Below are 22,361 nucleotides of genomic sequence, written 5' to 3'. Positions count from 1 at the left end.
AAATCGCAAACCTGATACGTGTTTATATTGAACGGTGGAGATGTAAGTTGGTGCAGTTCTAAACAAAGCGTCGTGGTGGGATCTACATGAGAAGCAGAGTACATAGCTGCTTCAGAAGCAGCAAATGAAGGAGTATGGATGAACGAGTTCATATCCGATCTAGGTGTCATACCTAGTGCATCGGGACTAATGAAAATCTTCTGTGACAATACTGGTGCAATTGCCTTGGCAAAGGAATCCAGATTTCACAAGAGGACCAAGCACATCAAGAGACGCTTCAATTCCATCCGGGACCAAGTCCAGGTGGGAGACATAGAGATTTGCAATATACATACGGATCGGAATGTTGCATACCCGTTGACTAAGCCTCTTCCACGAGCAAAACATGATCAGCACCAAGGCTCCATGGGTGTTAGAATCATTACTGTGTAATCTAGATTATTGACTCTAGTCCAAGTGGGAGACTGAAGGAAATATGCCCTAGAGGCAATAATAAAGTTATTATTTGTTTCCTTATATCATGATAAATGTTTATTATTCATGCTAAAGTTATATTAACCGGAAACATAATACATGTGTGAATACATAGACAAACATAATGTCACTAGTATGCCTCTACTTGACTAGCTCGTCAATCAAAGATGGTTGTGTTTCCTAACCATAGACATGAGTTGTCATTTGATTAACGGCATCACATCATTAGGAGAATGATGTGATTGACTTGACCCATTCTGTTAGCTTAGCACTTGATCGTTTAGTATGTTGCTATTGCTTTCTTCATGACTTATACATGTTCCTACAACTATGAGATTATGCAACTCCCGTTTATCGGAGGAACACTTTGTGTGCTACCAAACGTCACAATGTAACTGGGTGATTATAAAGGAGCTCTAGAGGTGTCTCCAAAGGTACGTGTTGAGTTGGCGTATTTCGAGATTAGGTTTTGTCACTCCGATTATCGGAGAGGTATCTCTGGGCCCTCTCAGTAATGCACATCACTATTGTTGGAAATATGCCCTAGAGGCAATAATAAAATGGTTATTATTATATTTCCTTGTTTATGATAATTGTTTATTATCCATGCTAGAATTGTATTGATAGGAAACTCAGGTACATGTGTGGATACATAGACAACACCATGTCCCTAGTTAGCCTCTAGTTGACTAGCTCGTTGATCAACAGATGGTCATGGTTTCCTGACCATGGACATTTGATGTCATTGATAACGGGATCACATCATTAGGAGAATGATGTGATGGACAAGACCCAATCCTAAGCATAGCACAAGATCGTGTAGTTCGTTTGCTAAAGCTTTTCTAAATGTCAAGTATCTTTGCCTTAGACCATAAATTGTGTAACTCCTGGACACCGTAGGAATGCTTTGGGTGTGCCAAACGTCACAACGTAACTGGGTGGCTATAAAGGTGCACTACGGGTATCTCCGAAAGTGTCTGTTGGGTTGGCACGAATCGAGACTGGGATTTGTCACTCCGTGTGACGGAGAGGTATCTCTGGGCCCACTCGGTAGGACATCATCATAATGTGCAGAATGTGATCAAGGAGTTGATCACGGGATGATGTGTTACGGAACGAGTAAAGAGACTTGTCGGGAACGAGATTGAACAAGGTATCGGGATACCGATGATCGAATCTCGGGCAAGTACTATACCGCTAGACAAAGGGAATTGAATACGGGATTGATTGAATCCTCGACATCGTGGTTCATCCAATGAGATCATCGTGGAACATGTGGGAGCCAACATGGGTATCCAGATCCCGCTGTTGGTTATTGGCCGGAGAGTTGTCTCGATCATGTCTGCATGGTTCCCGGACCCGTAGGGTCTACACACTTAAGGTTCGATGACGCTAGGGTTATAGGGAATAGATATACGTGGTTACCGAATGTTGTTCAGAGTCCCGGATGAGATCCCAGACGTCACGAGGAGTTCCGGAATGGTCCGAAGGTAAAAATTTATATATGGGAAGTCCTGTTTTGGGCACTGGAAAAGTTTCTGGTGCTATCGGTAACGTACCGGGACCACCGGGAGGGTCCCGGGGGTCCACCAGGTGGGGCCTGTTGGGGAACGTAGTAATTTCAAAATTTTCCTACGCACACGCAAGATCATGGTGATGGCGTAGCAACGAGAGGGGAGAGTGTTGTCCACATACCCTCGTAGACCGTAAGCGGAAGCGTTAGCACAACGCGGTTGATGTAGTCGTACGTGTTCACGGTCCAACCGATCCAAGCGCCGAACGTACGGCACCTCCGAGTTCAGCACATGTTCAGCTCGATGACGATCCCCGGGCTCCGATCCAGCAAAGCTTCGGGGATGAGTTCCGTCAGCACGACGGCATGGTGACGATGATGATGTTCTACCAGCGCAGGGCTTCGCCTAAACTCCGCGACGATATGACCGAGGTGGAATATGGTGGAGGGGGGCACCGCACACGGCTAAGGAACGATCCGTAGATCAACTTGTGTGTCTATGGGGTGCCCCCCGCCCCCGTATATAAAGGAGCCAGGGGGGAGGAGGCGGCCGGCCAAGGAGGGCGCGCCAAGGGGGGAGTCCTACTCCCACCGGGAGTAGGACTCCCTTCTTTCCTAGTTGGAATAGGAGAAGGGGGGAAAGGGGAGGAAGAGGGGAAGGAAAGGGGGGGCGCCGCCCCCTTCCCTTGTCCTATTCCGACTAGGAAGGGGAGGGGCGCGCGGCCCCCTCCTGCCTCCTTCTCTCTTCTCCCTCGAGGCCCATGTAGGCCCAATAACCCCCCGGGGGGTTCCGGTAACCTCCCGGTGCTCGGGTAAAATGCCGATTTCACCCGGAACGATTCCGATGTCCAAATATAGGCTTCCAATATATCGATCTTTATGTCTCGACCATTTCGAGACTCCTCGTTACGTCCGTGATCACATCCAGGACTCCGAACAAACTTCGGTACATCAAAACTTATAAACTCATAATAAAACTGTCATCGTAACGTTAAGCGTGCGGACCCTACGGGTTCGAGAACTATGTAGACATGACCTAGAACTATTCTCGGTCAATAACCAATAGTGGAACCTGGATGCCCATATTGGTTCCTACATATTATTCGAAGATATTTATCGGTCAAACCGCATAACAACATACGTTGTTCCCTTTGTCATCGGTATGTTACTTGCCCGAGATTTGATCGTCGGTATCCAATACCTAGTTCAATCTCGTTACCGGCAAGTCTCTTTACTCGTTCCATAATGCATCATTCCGTAACCAACTCATTTGGTCACATTGCTTGCAAGGCTTATAAAGATGTGCATTACCGAGAGGGCCCAGAGATACCTCTCCGACAATCGGAGTGACAAAACCTAATCTCGAAATACGCCAACTCAACATGTACCTTCAGATACACCTGTAGTACTCCTTTATAATCACCCAGTTACGTTGTGACGTTTGGTAGTACCCAAAGTGTTCCTCCGGTAAACGGGAGTTGCATATTTCTCATAGTTACAGGAGCATGTATAAGTCATGAAGAAAGCAATAGCAATATACTATACGATCAAGTGCTAGGCTAACGGAATGGGTCATGTCAATCACATCATTCTTCTAATGATGTGATCCCATTAATCAAATGACAACACATGTCTATGGTTAGGAAACATAACCATCTTTGATTAATGAGCTAGTCAAGTAGAGGCATACTAGCGACTATATGTTTGTCTATGTATTCACACATGTATCATGTTTCCGGTTAATACAATTCTAGCATGAATAATAAACATTTATCATGATATGAGGAAATAAATAATAACTTTATTATTGCCTCTAGGTCATATTTCCTTCAGTCTCCCACTTGCACTAGAGTCAATAATCTAGATTACATAGTAATGATTCTAACACCCATGGAGTCTTGGTGCTGATCATGTTTTGCTCGTGAGAGTGGCTTAGTCACCGGGTCTGCAACATTCAGATCCGTATGTATCTTGCAAATCTCTATGTCTCCCACTTGGACTTGGTCCCGAATGGAATTGAAGCGTCTCTTGCTGTGCTTGGTCCTCTTGTGAAATCTGGATTCCTTTGCCAAGGCAATTGCACCAGTATTGTCACAGAAGATTTTCATTGGTCCCGATGCACTAGGTATGACACCTAGATCGGAAATGAACTCCTTCATCCAGACTCCTTCATTTGCTGCTTCCGAAGTAGCTATGTACTCCGCTTCACATGTAGATCCCACCACGACGCTTTATTTAGAACCGCACCAACTTACAGCTCCACCGTTTAATAAAAACATGTATCCGGTTTGCGATTTAGAATTGTCCAGATCGGTGTCAAAGCTTGCATCGACGTAACCATTTACGACTAGCTCTTTGTCACCTCCATATATGAGAAACATATCCTTAGTCCTTTTCAGGTATTTCAGGATGTTCTTGACCGCTGTCCAGTGATCCATTCCTGGATTACTTTGGTACCTTCCTGCCAAGCTTATTGCTAAGCATACGTCAGGTCTGGTACACAGCATTGCATACATGATAGAGCCTATGGCTGAAACATAGGGAACATCTTTCATTTTCTCTCTATCTTCTGCTGTGGTCGGGCATTGAGTTTGACTCAACTTCACACCTTGTAGTATGGGCAAGAACCCTTTCTTTGCCTGATCCATTTTGAACTTTTTCAAAATTTTATCAAGGTATGTGCTTTGTGAAAGTCCTATTAAGCGTCTTGATCTATCTCTATAGATCTTGATGCCCAATATGTAAGCAGCTTCACTGAGGTCCTTTATTGAAAAACTTTTATTCAAGTATCCCTTTATGCTATCCAGAAATTCTATATCATTTCCAATTAATAATATGTCATCTACATATAATATCAGAAATGCTACAGAGCTCCCACTCACTTTCTTGTAAATATAGGCTTCTCCAAAAGTCTGTATAAAACCATATGCTTTGATCACACTATCAAAGCGTTTATTCCAACTCCGAGATGCTTGCACCAGTCCATAAATGGAACGCTGGAGCTTGCACACTTTGTTAGCACCTTTTGGATCTACAAAACCTTCTGGCTGCATCATATACAACTCTTCTTCCAGAAATCCATTCAAGAATGCAGTTTTGACATCCATTTGTCAAATTTCATAATTATGAAATGCAGCAATAGCTAACATGATTCGGACAGACTTAAGCATCGCTACGGGTGAGAAAGTCTCATCGTAGTCAACTCCTTGAACTTGTCGAAAACCTTTCGCAACAAGTCGAGCTTTATAGACAGTTACATTACCATCAGCGTCAGTCTTCTTCTTAAAGATCCATTTATTCTCAATTGCTTGCCGATCATCGGGCAAGTCAACCAAAGTCCATACTTTATTTTCATACATGGATCCCATCTCAGATTTCATGGCCTCTAGCCATTTTGCGGAATCTGGGCTCATCATCGCTTCCTCATAGTTCGTAGGTTTATCATGATCAAGCAACATGACTTCTAGAATTGGATTACCGTACCACTCTGGTGCGGATCTTACTCTGGTACACCTACGAGGTTCAGTAGAAACTTGATCTGAAGTTTCATGATCAATATCATTAGCTTCCTCACTAATTGGTGTAGTTGTCACAGGAACCGGTTCTTGTGATGAACTATTTTCCAATAAGGGAGTAGATACAGTTATCTTATCAAGTTCTACTTTCCTCCCACTCACTTCTTTTGAGAGAAACTCTTTCTCTAGAAAGGATCCGATTTTAGCAACGAAAATCTTGCCCTCAGATCTGTGATAGAAGGTGTACCCAATAGTCTCTTTTGGGTATCCTATGAAGACACATTTCTCCGATTTGGGTTCGAGCTTATCTGGTTGAAGTTTCTTCACATAATCATCGCAACCCCAAACTTTAAGAAACGACAACTTTGGTTTCTTGCCAAACCACAGTTCATAAGGCGTCGTCTCAACGGATTTTGATGGTGCCCTATTTAACGTGAAAGCGGCCGTCTCTAAAGCATAACCCCAAAACGATAGAGGTAAATCAGTAAGAGACATCATAGATCGCACCATATCTAGTAAAGTACGATTACGACGTTCGGACACACCATTTCGTTGTGGTGTTTCAGGTGGCGTGAGTTGCGAAACTATTCCGCATTGTTTCAAGTGTAGACCAAACTCGTAACTCAAATATTCTCCTCCACGATCAGATCGTAGAAATTTTATTTTCTTGTTATGATGATTTTCCACTTCACTCTGAAATTCTTTGAACTTTTCAAATGTTTCAGACTTATGTTTCATCAAGTAGATATACCCATATCTGCTCAAATCATCTGTGAAGGTGAGAAAATAACGATACCCACCGCGAGCCTCAACATTCATTGGACCACAAACATCAGTATGTATGATTTCCAACAAATCAGTTGCTCGCTCCATAGTTCCGGAGAACGGCGTTTTAGTCATCTTGCCCATGAGGCACGGTTCGCAAGTACCAAGTGATTCATAATCAAGTGAAGTTTCTTCATGCGCTTTACACCGATATGACCTAAACGGCAGTGCCACAAATAAGTTGCACTATCGTTATCAACTCTGCATCCTTTGGTTTCAACACTATGAATATGTGTATCACTAATATCGAGATTCAATAAAAATAGACCACTTTTCAAGGGTGCATGACCATAAAAGATATTACTCATATAAATAGAACAACCATTATTCTCTGATTTAAATGAATAACCATCTCGCATCAAACAAGATCCAGATATAATGTTTATGCTCAATGCTGGCACCAAATAACAATTATTTAGGTCTAAAACTAATCCTGATGGTAGATGTAGAGGTAGCGTGCCGACCGCGATCACATCGACTTTGGAACCATTTCCCATGCGCATCGTCACCTCGTCCTTAGCCAATCTTCGCTTAATTCGTAGTCCCTGTTTCGAGTTGCAAATATTAGCAACAGAACCAGTATCAAATACCCAGGTGCTACTGCGAGCATTAGTAAGGTACACATCAATAACATGTATATCACATATACCTTTGTTCACTTTGCCATCCTTCTTATCCGCCAAATACTTGGGGCAGTTCCGCTTCCAGTGTCCAGTCTGCTTGCAGTAGAAGCACTCAGTTTCAGGCTTAGGTCCAGACTTGGGTTTCTTCTCTTGAGCAGCAACTTGCTTTATGTTCTTTTTGAAGTTCCCCTTCTTCTTCCCTTTGCCCTTTTTCTTGAAACTGGTGGTCTGGTTAACCATCAACACTTGATGCTCCTTCTTGATTTCTACCTCCGCGGCTTTTAGCATCGCGAAGAGCTCGGGAATAGTCTTGTTCATCCCTTGCATATTATAGTTCATCACGAAGCTCTTGTAGCTTGGTGGCAGTGATTGAAGAATTCTGTCAATGACACTATCATCACGAAGATTAACTCCCAGTTGAATCAAGTGATTATTATACCCAGACATTTTGAGTATGTGTTCACTGACAGAACTATTCTCCTCCATCTTGCAGCTATAGAACTTATTGGAGACTTCATATCTCTCAATTCGGACATTTGCTTGAAATATTAACTTCAACTCCTGGAACATCTCATATGCTCTATGACGTTCAAAACATCGTTGAAGACCCGGTTCTAAGCCGTAAAGCATGGCACACTGAACTATCGAGTAGTCATCAGCTTTGCTCTGCCAGACGTTCTTAACGTCGTCAGTTGCATCAGCAGCAGGGCTGGCACCCAGCGGTGCTTCCAGGACGTAACTTTTCTGTGCAACAATGAGGATAATCCTCAGGTTATGGACCCAGTCCGTGTAATTGCTACCATCATCTTTCAACTTTGCTTTCTCAAGGAACGCATTAAAATTCAACGGAACAACAGCACGAGCCATCTACCTACAAACAAATATAGACAAGCCAAATACTATCAGGTACTAAGTTCATGATAAATTTCAGTTCAATTAATCATATTAGTTAAGAACTCCCACTTAGACAGACATCTCTCTAGTCATCTAAGTGATCACGTGATCCAAATCAACTAAACCATGTCCGATCAGCACGTGAGATGGAGTAGTTTCAATGGTGAACATCAATATGTTGATCATATCTACTATATGATTCACGTTCGACCTTTCGGTCTCCGTGTTCCGAGGCCATATCTGTATATGCTAGGCTCGTCAAGTATGACCTGAGTATTCCGCGTGTGCAACTGTTTTGCACCCGTTGTATTTGAACGTAGAGCCTATCACACCTGATCATCACGTGGTGTCTCAGCACGAAGAACTTTCGCAACGGTGCATACTCAGGGAGAACACTTCTTGATTATTAGTGAGAGATCATCTTAAAATGCTACCGTCAATCAAAGCAAGATAAGATGCATAAAGGATAAACATCACATGCAATCAATATAAGTGATATGATATGGCCATCATCATCTTGTGCTTGTGATCTCCATCTTCGAAGCACCGTCGTGATCACCATCGTCACCGGCGCGACACCTTGATCTCCATCGTAGCATCGTTGTCGTTACGCCATCTATTGCTTCTACGACTATCGCTACCGCTTAGAGATAAAGTAAAGCAATTACAGGGCGTTTGCATTTCATACAATAAAGCGACAACCATATGGCTCCTGCCAGTTGCCGATAACTTCGGTTACAAAACATGATCATCTCATACAATAAAATATAGCATCACGTCTTGACCATATCACATCACAACATGCCCTGCAAAAACAAGTTAGACGTCCTCTACTTTGTTGTTGCAAATTTTACATGGCTGCTATGGGCTTTAGCAAGAACCGTTCTTACCTACGCATAAAAACCACAACGATAGTTCTTCAAGTTGGTGCTGTTTTAACCTTCACAAGGACCGGGCGTAGCCACACTCGATTCAGCTAAAGTGAGAGAGACAGACACCCGCCAGCCACCTTTAAGCACGAGTGCTTGCAACGGTGAAACCAGTCTCGCGTAAGCGTACGCGTAATGTCGGTCCGGGCCGCTTCATCTCACAATACCGCCGAACCAAAGTATGACATGCTGGTAAGCAGTATGACTTGTATCGCCCACAACTCACTTGTGTTCTACTCGTGCATATAACAGCAACGCATAAAACCTAGGCTCGGATGCCACTGTTGGGGAACATAGTAATTTCAAAATTTTCCTACGCACACGCAAGATCATGGTGATGGCATAGCAACGAGAGGGGAGAGTGTTGTCCACGTACCCTCGTAGACCGTAAGCGGAAGCGTTAGCACAACGCGGTTGATGTACTCGTACGTCTTCACTATCCGACCGATCCAAGCACCGAACGTACAGCACCTCCGAGTTCAGCACACGTTCAGCTCGATGACGATCCCCGGGCTCCAATCAAGCAAAGCTTTGGGGATGAGTTCCGTCAGCACAACGGCATGGTGACGATGATGATGTTCTACCAGCGCAGGGCTTCGCCTAAACTCCGCGACGATATGACCGAGGTGGAATATGGTGGAGGGGAGCACCGCACACGGCTAAGGAACGATCCGTAGATCAACTTGTGTGTCTATGGGGTGCCCCCCGCCCCCGTATATAAAGGAGCCAGGGGCGAGGAGGCGGCCGGCCAAGGAGGGCGCGTCAAGGGGGGAGTCCTACTCCCACCGGGAGTAGGACTCCCTTCTTTCCTAGTTGGAATAGGAGAAGGGGGGAAAGAGGAGGAAGAGGGGAAGGAAAGGGGGGGCGCCGCCCCCTTCCCTTGTCCTATTCGGACTAGGAAGGGGAGGGGCGCGCGGCCCCCTCCTGCCTCCTTCTCTCTTCACCCTCGAGGCCCATGTAGGCCCAATAACTCCCCGGGGGGGTTCCGGTAACCTCCCGGTGCTCCGGTAAAATGTTGATTTCACCCGGAACGATTCCGATGTCCAAATATAGGCTTCCAATATATCGATCTTTATGTCTCGACCATTTTGAGACTCCTCGTTACGTCCGTGATCACATTCGGGACTCCGAACAAACTTTGGTACATCAAAACTTATAAACTCATAATAAAACTGTCATCGTAACGTTAAGCGTGCGGACCCTACGGGTTCGAGAACTATGTAGACATGACCTAGAACTATTCTTGGTCAATAACCAATAGCGGAACCTGGACGCCCATATTGGTTCCTACATATTCTACGAAGATCTTTATCGGTCAAACCGCATAACAACATACATTGTTCCCTTTGTCATCGGTATGTTACTTGCCCGAGATTTGATCGTCGGTATCCAATACCTAGTTCAATGTCGTTACCGGCAAGTCTCTTTACTCGTTCCGTAATGCATCATTCCGTAACCAACTCATTTGGTCACATTGCTTGCAAGGCTTATAAAGATGTGCATTACCGAGAGGGCCCAGAGATACCTCTCCGACAATCGGAGTGACAAAACCTAATCTCGAAATACGCCAACTCAACATGTACCTTCAGATACACCTGTAGTACTCCTTTATAATCACCCAGTTACGTTGTGACGTTTGGCAGTACCCAAAGTGTTCCTCCGGTAAACGGGAGTTGCATATTTCTCATAGTTACAGGAACATGTATAAGTCATGAAGAAAGCAATAGCAATATACTAAACGATCAAGTGCTAGGCTAACGGAATGGGTCATGTCAATCACATCATTCTTCTAATGATGTGATCCCATTAATCAAATGACAACACATGTCTATGGTTAGGAAACATAACCATCTTTGATTAATGAGCTAGTCAAGTAGAGGCATATTAGTGACTATATGTTTGTCTATGTATTCACACATGTATCATGTTTCCGGTTAATACAATTCTAGCATGAATAATAAACATTTATCATGATATGAGGAAATAAATAATAACTTTATTATTGCCTCTAGGGCATATTTCCTTCAGGGCCAACGGCCCCAGAGGGCTGCGTAGGCCAAGTGTGGGAGGGGACCAGCTCCAGGTGGGCTGGTGCGCCCCCCCCCCCCCACCAAGGCCCAAGGCGCCTCAAGAGAAGAGGGGGGGGGGGCAAACCCTAGGGCAGATGGGCCCTAAAGGCCCACCCCAGGTGCGTCTCCCCCTCTCCCCCTTTGGCCGCCACCCTAGATGGGATCTAGGGGCTGCCGCACCCCTTGGGGTGGGAACCCTAGAGGGGGCGCAGCCCCCTCCCTTCCCCCTATATATAGTTGAGGTCTAGGGGCTGCCCAACACATGAGTTTTCACCTCCAAGGCGCAGCCCTACCTCTCTCCCTCCTCATCTCTCGCAGTGCTTCGCAAAGCCCTGCTTGAGTGCCACGCTCCTCCATCACCACCACGCCGTTGTGGTGTTGCTGGACGGAGTCTTCCCCAACCTCTCCCTCTCTCCTTGCTGGATCAAGGCGTGGGAGACGTCACCGGGCTACACGTGTGTTGAACGCGGAGATGCCGTCCGTTTGGCACTAGGATCTTCGGTGATTTGGATCACGACGAGTACGACTCCCTCAACCCCGTTCTCTTGTACGCTTCCGCTTAGTGATCTACAAGGGTATGTATATGCACTCCCCTCTCTCTCGTTGCTAGTCTCTCAATAGATAGATCTTGGTGACTCGTAGGAAAATTTGGAATTTCTGCTACGTTCCCCAACAGTGGCATCATGAGCTAGGTCTATGCGTAGATTCCTTGCACCAGTAGAACACAAAGTAGTTGTGGGCGATAATTTGTTCAATTTGCTTACCGTTACTAGTCTTATCTTGATTCGGCGGCATTGTGGGATGAAGCGGCCCGGACCGACCTTACACGTACTCTTACGTGAGACAGGTTCCACCGAGTGACACGCACTTGTTGCATAAGGTGGCTAGCGGGTGCCAGTCTCTCCCACTTTAGTCGGATCGGATTCGATGAAAAGGGTCCTTATGAAGGGTAAATAGCAATTGGCATATCACGTTGTGGCTTTTGCGTAGGTAAGAAATGTTCTTGCTAGAAACCCATAGCAGCCACGTAAAACATGCAAACAACAATTAGAGGACGTCTAACTTGTTTTTGCAGGGTATGCCATGTGATATGATATGGCCAAAAGAATGTGATGAATGATATGTGATGTATGAGATTGATCATGTTCTTGTAATAGGAATCACGACTTGCATGTCGATGAGTATGACAACCGACAGGAGCCATAGGAGTTGTCTTTATTTATTGTATGACCCGCGTGTCACTGAATAACGCCATGTAATTACTTTACTTCATTGCTAAACCGTTAGCCATAGTAGTAGAAGTAATAGTTGGCGAGACAACTTCATGGAGACACGATGATGGAGATCATGATGATGGAGATCATGGTGTCATGCCGGTGACGATGATGATCATGGAGCCCCGAAGATGGAGATCAAAAGGAGAAAAATGATATTGGCCATATCATGTCACTATTTGATTGCATGTGATGTTTATCATGTTTATACATCTTATTTGCTTAGAACGACGGTAGTAAATGAGATGATCCCTCATAATAATTTCAAGAAAGTGTTCCCCCTAACTGTGCACCGTTGCGAAAGTTCGTTGTTTCGAAGCACCACGTGATGATCGGGTGCGATAGATTCTAACGTTCACATACAACGGGTGTAAGCCATATTTACACACGCGAAACACTTAGGTTAACTTGACGAGCCTACCATGTATAGACATGGCCTCGGAACACAAGAGACCGAAAGGTCGAATATGAGTCGTATAGTGGATACGATCAACATGAAGATGTTCACCGATGATGACTAGTCCGTCTCACGTGATGATCGGACAAGGACTAGTTGACTCGGATCATGTATCACTTAAGATGACTAGAGGGATGTCTATCTGAGTGGGAGTTCATAAGATGAACTTAATTATCCTGAACATAGTCAAAAGGTTTTCGCAAATTATGCCGTAGCTCGCGTTTTAGTTCTACTGTTTTAGATATGTTCCTAGAGAAAATTTAGTTGAAAGTTGATAGTAGCAATTATGCGGACTGGATCCGTAAACTGAGGATTGTCCTCATTCTTGCATAGAAGGCTTATGTCCTTAATGCACCGCTCGGTGTGCTGAACCTCGAACGTCGTATGTGGATGTTGCGAACATCTGACATACATGTTTTGATGACTATGTGATAGTTCAATAATGTTAAACGGTTTAGAGTTGAGGCACCGAAGACGATTTTGAAATGCTGTGGAACATAGGGGATGTTCCAAGAGCTGAAATTGGGATTTCAGGCTCGTGCCCACGTCAAGAGGTATAAGACCTCCGACGAGCTTCTTTGCCTACAAACTAAGGGAGAAAAGCTCAATCGTTGAGCTTGTACTCAGATTGTCTGGGTACAACAATCACTTGAATCGAGTGGGAGTTAATCTTCCAGATGAGATAGTGATGTTTCTCCAAAGACATTGCCACCAAGCTACTAGAGCTTCATGATGAACTATAACATATCAGGTATAGATATGATGATCCTTGAAATATTCGCTATGTTTGACACCGCGAAAGTAGAAATCAAGTAGGAGCATCAATTGTTGATGGTTAGTAAAACCACTAGTTTCAATAAGGGCAAGGGCAAGAAGGGATACTTCATGAAATGGCAAAACAGTTGCTGCTCTAGTGAAAAACCCAAGGTTGAACCCAAACCCGAGACTAAGTGCTTCTGTAATGAGAGGAACGGACATTAAAGCAGAACCACCCTAGATACTTGGTACATAAGAAGGCAGGCAAGGTCGACAGGAGTGTATTGGATATACATCATATTAATGTGTACTCTACTAGTACTCCTAGTAGCACCATGTCAATAGATACCGGTTCGGTTGCTAAGTTTTAGTAACTCGAAATAAAAGGCTATGGAATAAACGGAGACTAGCTAAAGGTGAGATGATGATGTGTGTTGGAACTGTTTCCAAGCTTGATGTGATCAAGCATCGCATACTCCCTCTACCATCGAGATTGGTGTTAAACCTAAATAATGGTTATTTGGTGTTTGCGTTGAGCATAGACATGATTGGATTATGTCTATCGCAATACGGTTATTCATTTAAGGAGAATAATGGTTACTCTGTTTATTTGAAATAATACCTTCAATGGTCTTGCACCTAAAATGAATGGTTTGTTGAATCTCGATCATAGTGATACACATGTTCATGCCAAAAGATATAAGATAGTAATGATAGTACCACCTACTTGTGGCACTGCCATTTGAGTCATATTGGTATAAAACGCATGAAGAAGCTCCATGTTGATGGATCTTTTGGACTCACTCGTTTTTGAAAAGTTTGAGACGTGCGAACCATGTCTATTAGTATGTACGCATGAAGAAACTCCATGCAGATGGATCATTTGGACTCACTTGATTTTGAATCACTTGAGACATGCAAATCATACCACATGGGCAAGATGACTGAAAAGCCTCATTTTCAGTAAGATGGAACAAGAAAGCAACTTCTTGGAAGTAATACATTTTGATGTGTGCAGTCCAATGAGTGCTGAGGCACGAAGTGGATATCGTTATGTTCTTACTTCACAGATGATTTGAGTAGATGTTGAGTATATTTACTTGATGAAACACAAGTCTGAATTATTGAAAGGTTCAAGTAATTTCAGAGAGAAGTTGAAGATCTTCTGACAAGAGGATAAAATATCTATGATATGATCATAGAGATGCATATCTGAGTTGCGAGTTTGGTACACAATTAAGACATTGTGGAAATTGTTTCACAACTAACACCGCCTGGAACACCATAGTGTGATGGTGTGTCCGAACATCATAACTGCACCCTATTGGATATGGTGCATGCCATGATGTCTTTTACCGAATTACCACTATCGTTCATGGGTTAGGCATTAGAGACAACCGCATTCACTTTAAATAGGGCACTACGTAATTCCGTTGAGATGACACCGTGTGAACTATGGTTTAGAGAAACCTAAGCTGTCATTTTTTGAAAGTTTGGGGCTGCGACGCTTATGTGAAAAAGTTTCATCCTGATAAGCTCGAACCCAAAGCAGATAAATACATCTTCATAGGAAACCCAAAACAGTTGGGTATACCTCCTAGTTCAGATCCGGAAGCAAAAGAATCGTTTCTAGAAACGGGTCCTTTCTCGAGGAAAAGTTTCTCTTGAAAGAATTGAGTGGGAGGATGGTGGAGACTTGATGAGGTTACTGAACCATCACTTCAACTAGTGTATAGCAGGGCACAGGAAGTTGTTCCTGTGGCACCTACACCAATTGAAGTGGAAGCTGATGATAGTGATCATGAAACTTCGGATCAAGTCACTATCGAACCTCGTAGGTCGACAAGGATGTGTACTGCTTCGGAGTGGTACGGTAATCCTATCATGGAGGTCATGTTGCTAGACAACAATGAACCTACGAACTATGGAGAAGCGATGGTGGGCCCGGATTCCGACAAATGGCTCGAGGCCATAAAATCCGAGAGAGGATCCATGTATGAAAACAAAGTATAGACTTTGTAAGAAATACTTGATGGTCGTAAGGCTGTTGGGTACAGATGGATTTTAAAAGAAAGATAGACAATGATGGTAAGTATCACCATTAAGAAAGCTCGACTTGTCGTTAAGATGTTTTCCGACAAGTTCAAGGAGTTGACTGCGAAGAGACTTTCTCATTCGTAGCGATGCTAAGAGTCTGTTGGGATTATATTAACAATTATTGCATGATTTATGAAATCTTGCAGATAGGATGTCAAAACATTGTTTCCTCGACGATATTCTTGAGGAAAGGTTGTATGTGATACAACCAGAAGGTTTTGTCAATCCTGAAAGATGCTAACAAGTGTGCAAAGCTCCAGCAATCCTTCTAGGGACTGGAGTAAGCATCTCGGAGTTGAAATATACGCTTTGATGAGATGATCAAAGATTTTGGGTTTATACAAAGTTTATGAGAAACTTGTATTTCCAAAGAAGTGACTGGGAGCACTATAGCATTTCTGATGAGTATATGTTGTTGACATATTATTGATCGAAAATGATGTAGAATTTCTGGAAAGCATATAGGGTTATTTGAAAAGTATTTTTTAATGGAAAACCTGGATTAAGCTACTCGAATATTGAGCATCAAGATCTATGAGGATAGATCAAAACGCTTAATAGTACTTTCAAATGAATACATACCGTGACAAGATTTTGAAGGAGTTCAAAATAGATCAGCAAGAAGGAGTTCTTGGCTGTGTTATTTGGTGTGAGTATTGAGTAAGACTCAAGACATGACCACGACAGAAGAGAGAGAAAGGACGAAGGTCGTCCCCTATGCTTCAGACGTAGGCTCTATAGTATGTTATGCTGTGTACCGCACCGGAAGTGTGCCTTGCCATGAGTCAGTCAAGGGGTACAAGAGTGATCCAGGAATGGATCACAGGACAGCAGTCAAACTTATCCTTAGTAACTAGTGGACTAAGGAATTTTCTCGATTATGGAGGTGGTAAAAGAGTTCGTCGTAAAGGGTTACGCCGATGCAAACTTTGACACTAATCCGGATTATTCTGAGTAGTAAACCGGATTCGTATAGTAGAACAGTTATTTGGAATAGCTCCTAATAGAGCGTGGTAGCTGCATCTAGGAGATGACATAGAGAATTTGCAAAACACACACGGGTCTGAAAGGTTTAGATCTGTTGACTAATAACCTCTCTCACAAGCGAGATATGATCAAACCCCATGGGTGTCGATTCATTACAATCACATGGTGATGTGATCTAGATTATTGACTCTAGTGCAAGTGGGAGATTGTTGGAAATATGCCCTAGAGGCAATAATAAAATGGTTATTATTATATTTCCTTGTTTATGATAATTGTTTATTATCCATACTAGAATTGTATTGATAGGAAACTCAGATACATGTGTGGATACATAGACAACACCATGTCCCTAGTAAGCCTCTAGTTGACTAGTTCGTTGATCAACAGATGGTCATGGTTTCCTGACCATGAACATTGGATGTCATTGATAACGGGATCACATCATTAGGAGAATGATGTGATGGACAAGACCCAATCCTAAGCATAGCACAAGATCGTGTAGTTCGTTTGCTAAAGCTTTTCTAAATGTCAAGTATCTTTTCCTTAGACCATGAGATTGTGCAACTCCCAGACACTGTAGGAATGCTTTGGGTGTGCCAAACGTCACAACATAACTGGGTGGCTATAAAGGTGCACTACGGGTATCTCCGAAAGTGTCTGTTGGGTTGGCACGAATCGAGACTGGGATTTGTCACTCCGTGTGACGGAGAGGTATCTCTGGGCCCACTCGGTAGGACATCATCATAATGTGCACAATGTGATCAAGGAGTTGATCATGGGATGATGTGTTATGGAATGAGTAAAGAGACTTGCCGGTAACGAGATTGAACAAGATATCGGGATACTGACGATCGAATCTCGGGCAAGTACTATACCGCTAGACAAAGGGAATTGAATACGGGATTGATTGAATCCTCGACATCGTGGTTCATCCGATGAGATCATCGTGGAACATGTGGGAGCCAACATGGGTATCCAGATCCCGCTGTTGGTTATTGGCCGGAGAGTTGTCTCGGACTCTCGGTCATGTCTGCATGGTTCCCGAACCCGTAGGGTCTACACACTTAAGGTTCGATGATGCTAGGGTTATAGGGAATAGATATACGTGGTTACTGAATGTTGTTCGGAGTCCCGGATGAGATCTCGGACATCACGAGGAGTTCCGGAATGGTCCGGAGGTAAAGATTTATATATGGAAAGTCCTGTTTTGATCACCGGAAAAGTTTCGGGTGCTATCGGTAACGTACCGGGACCACCGGGAGGGTCCCGGGGGTCCACCAGGTGGGGCCAACGGCCCCAGAGGGCTGCGTAGGCCAAGTGTGGGAGGGGACCAGCCCCAGGTGGGCTGGTGCGCCCACCGCCCCCCCCCCCCCCACCAAGGCCCAAGGCGCCTCAAGAGAAGAGTGGGGGCAAACCCTAGGGCAGATGGGCCCTAAAGGCCCACCCCAGGTGCGCCTCCCCCTCTCCCCCTTTGGCCGCCACCCTAGATGGGATCTAGGGGCTGCCGCACCCCTTGGGATGGGAACCCTAGAGGGGGCGCAGCCCCCTCCCTTCCCCCTATATATAGTTGAGGTCTAGGGGCTGCCCAACACATGAGTTTTCACCTCCAAGGCGCAGCCCTACCTCTCTCCCTCCTCATCTCTTGCAGCGCTTGTCGAAGCCCTGCAGGAGTGCCACGCTCCTCCATCACCACCACGCCGTTGTGCTGCTGCTGGACAGAGTCTTTCCCAACCTCTCCCTCTCTCCTTGCTGGATCAAGGTGTGGGAGACGTCACCGGGCTGCACGTGTGTTGAACGCGGAGGTGCCGTCCGTTCGGCACTAGGATACTTTGGCTCCTCCAGTTCTCGGGCTCATCACAAGAACAGTTTTCAGGACACGTTGCCTGAAACATGTAAAACATTACATTGTATTTTGAACAAGTTACTTATGAGTAAAATATATAAGCAGCATGGAGAATTACCCTGGACCAGTCCCATAGGAAAACCTTAAGCCTTCGTGTAGCAGTCTGGATGTGATGCGTCATAAAGAGATGCCGGAGAAGTCCTCCTAAAACATGCCCCATCACGTTGAGATGTAGCTCCAACACAGTAAAGTTGGCAACCGGAAGTTTCTCCATCTCCGGCGCAAAGTCCATTGCTGCACCCAAACGATTCTACAAAACAACATAATTATTTAGCTTGATGTATAGCATGGAGCCTTTAGAATTAGTTTGGCAAGGAAATCTTTTAAAGAGTTGGTAGACATGAGACATACATAGAGATAAGCAGATATGTGTAAAGAAAGGACATTGCAGCGTGGGGGGGGGGGGGGGGGGGGGGGGGCGCAAACATGCATCTTGCTCTTGATTGCCGCTCACTCCATCATTGTATTTTATAGCTCTCTATGGTCTCTAATTTCATGCTCTGAAGCGACCAGAAACCAAATATAAGCGACGACTCAGAATTATATGTAAGCAACCATGAGGCCTTCTCCACCATTGGGGTTGAGATGGACACCCTAAGGTCTGGGTTGGAACAAACTTTGAGCTTCAGTTGCTTAAGTAGCGGCGTCATGATTTGGATGCTTTGACATTTGACATCACCGTAGACACTAAGATCAAGCTCCTGCAGCAACTCCGAGGTTATTGTGACATCACGCGCGGACCTATCTGCCATCACCTTGAGCACGCGCAGGCGCGGGCAGAGGGCGACCATTGTGACAAGGTTTACGATGGTGCATCCCGCGAGGCACAACCTCTCGAGAGCTGAGAATTCTCTGGCCGGTAGTTGTGTGAAACGGAAGGTGCGCGATTCCATCTCAAATGACGTGGCACAGCTGGGGAAGGAGGGCAGGTCGGCAAAAATGCGTTTGAAAGAGTTGTTTGTGAAGATGAGCTCATGCGGAGAGAGCCTCGCCACGGCAGGGAGAAGGGAGGCAACGCTAAGGCCATTGACACTGCGCTTCCAGTTATTAATTTGGTCGCATTCGAGGCCAAGAAGGGACACCGTGAGGCCGAGCGCCACAGCGGCCTCAAGTGTGGCAAGCGCGGCTTGGAGCGGTCCGGCCTCGACATCACGGAAGGTGACCCTGAGCAGGCGCAACCGTGGGCAGCGGTCGAGAAAGGCGCCGATGTCGAGGATGTTACCGGAGAGAGACAGCCTCTGGAGCGCAGGGAGTTCGCCGCCCGCCTGCGGGGGCTTGACATGGAGGAAACCCGTGTCCAGCTCGATGGAGGTGGCTCGGCGAAAGCGAGGCATGACGATGCTGACCGGAGGGCCTGGCTTGAACACGATTTCGTGCGGAAGGACGAAGACCAGCTCCTCCGGCGAGAGCCGCTCGGCGGCCCGCAGCAGCGACTTTGCGCCGGCGTCGTCAAGCTTGCGCGACGCGTCGGACACACTCCTCGCGAGACGGACGTCTAGAAGGGACACGGATGTACGGCGAGGGACACGGCCGAGCGCCGCTTTGACCACGCCGGCCGGGACGTCGCGGAAGGTGAGACCGGGGAGGCGGGCCCAGAGGCCGCGCCACCGGCGTGAGAGGACGCCGCGCAGCGCAGATGCAGGAGGATCTGGAGCAGCATGTCATCGTGGAGCGCGCTGATGAGGTCATCTCCGCCCGGACCACGCGGCGGCGGCGGCGGCGGCGGCGAGCGCCTGAGGCGACGCCTCGATCGGAAATCCATCTGGAAACCTTCCGCAGGCAGGGCAACTCGCTCCGTCGTGTCAAGAAGATCGCAACTCCCTCCGTCGCGCAGCCCTGCCAAATTTCCAGGCCCTTACATCACGGCCCACCAAACAGCAACATCTCGGAAGTCCATCCTTTTCTTTTTTTTGGAGATCTAGAGTAGGGCAACTACTCTATTGCAGCCACAAATTCAGCACTGCACCATCAGACGTGGAAACCTATCACTTTTTTTTTTGCGGAAATTGGAAAACCGATTACTGACATTTGTGAAGGATTAAGAAAAGGAAACCCTTTTGTGTATTCCTTTCTTCTTATTACTGTTTTTTTATTTCCCATTTCCTATTTGAACAATAAACCAACATTTTTTGAAAATGTGTGAGCATCTTTCAAAATACAAGAATATGTATTAAAAATACGTGATCACATTATGAAATTTACATGATCATTTTTATACATGCATAAAGACTTATTTGATTATGTAACTTTTAAAATAATACATGATAAGTATCTCTTATTAAACTATGGACATTTTTTTGAAGTGCACAAGGAACAGTATTAAATATACAGTGAACAATTATTTAACAGGAAATAAATATTTTTTAATACATAATGAACCATTTTAGAAAACACGATGAACGACTGTTTAATACGTGGTGAACATTCATTAGTGTGCGATGGACCTTTTCGAAAAACACTATGAACCTTTACAATAGTAACAATTTTCATTACGTGTAACCTTTTACAAAACATTTTTCATTATGTTTAACCGTTTACAACTTTTAATATGCGATGACTTTTTTTTAAGTGCATACTAAACATTTATTAAATATATGATGATTTTTTTTAAATATGCAACAAACATAATTTTAGTACACAATGAAAAAATTTATGCATGAAAGTTAACTAGCAAAAGGGCTCAGGCGTTGTAATGGGAGAAAAAAAATCATAATCTCCAATGGCCATGATCACATTTTGCTGCATCACCAAGATACACTATCACTCTCAATTTCGTGAAATCATGAATATTTTTTGAAAACTCATGATTTTTTAAATTCATGAACACTTTTAGTAATTTCCGAATATTTTCTAAAACCAAGAATATTATTTGAATTCATGAACATGTTATACTATTTGCCAATATTTTAGAAAAAAATGTGAACATTTTTTTTACAATTTTCTTGAATTGGTTAGCCTTTCTAGAATGGACGAACATTGTATTGGAAATTGGTGGAACTAATTTTGAAATTCACAAAAAACTTGATTAAAAGAATATTTTTGGATTTAACGAATACTTTTTCCAAATGCATGATCATTTTTAGAATCAGCTAACGTTTTATGAATGAACAAACTATTTTGTAAGTCCCATTACAACGGATCGATGGCCGTAGAATCATTTTTTAATACTGCGTCCGCATGGTCTTAAACTCAAGACCTCTTCGCTCGGATACCATATTGAATTCATGTTTCAGCCAACTCATCCAAAAGTCCGAACTGATGGAGAGAGACGGACAATATATTTCAACACATGATGCATTTAAGTTTAGTACATATGACAACATATGTGGACAATGGGCATGCCCCAAAGAAGATACTGCGGTACTAGAAGCCATAGATTTCATTGAGAGAGATACAGGACCCTGCAAATAATTCAGCGAACCGAAACCTATGGGTTGCTCATGGTCATGGTGCCCCTTGACAGCTAGCTGTAATCTACTCCTCTCGTGGGTTACACTAAACCAACAAGAAACATTAGAAGACGACGGGGAAGGATGGACTTGTGATTAAGCAATGCCAAGTGGCAGCTTAGCTGCCGTTTTGGTCATGACACACACACACACACACACACACACACACACACACACCCCCCACATCCACGAGCTGCTGACTCACCATTGTCGGGAAGAGATTCTAGAGGCTCTACCAGAGCCACTCAGCAGCTAGTTAAGCAAGCAACAAGCACTGGTCATGTACTCTTGCTGCTGCTGCATGATGCTAACTAGTAATAAGTGGCAAGCAGTAGTAGCTTTTAGGCTCCACACATACTACTAATCAGTCAGAAGAAACTAGACAACAAGGGCGATTTTTTTTTTTTGGTGATTATAATAGAAGTAGCAATGGATAGAGGGAGATGGGATGTCACTTGCGTCTGTCGTAGGAGGACGGCCTTTTCCATGGAACCAATCAACCAAGAAGCTCTTGCAGATCCAGCATCCACATCATTGCACTAGGACCATAATACCCCATAATGCCGACATGGGTTGGAATTAGGATAGAGACCTTT

This window comes from Triticum aestivum, chromosome 6B (assembly GCF_018294505.1).
Source record: "Triticum aestivum cultivar Chinese Spring chromosome 6B, IWGSC CS RefSeq v2.1, whole genome shotgun sequence".
NCBI classification, from domain to species: Eukaryota; Viridiplantae; Streptophyta; class Magnoliopsida; order Poales; family Poaceae; genus Triticum; species Triticum aestivum.
This window is presented reverse-complemented; position numbering follows the sequence as displayed.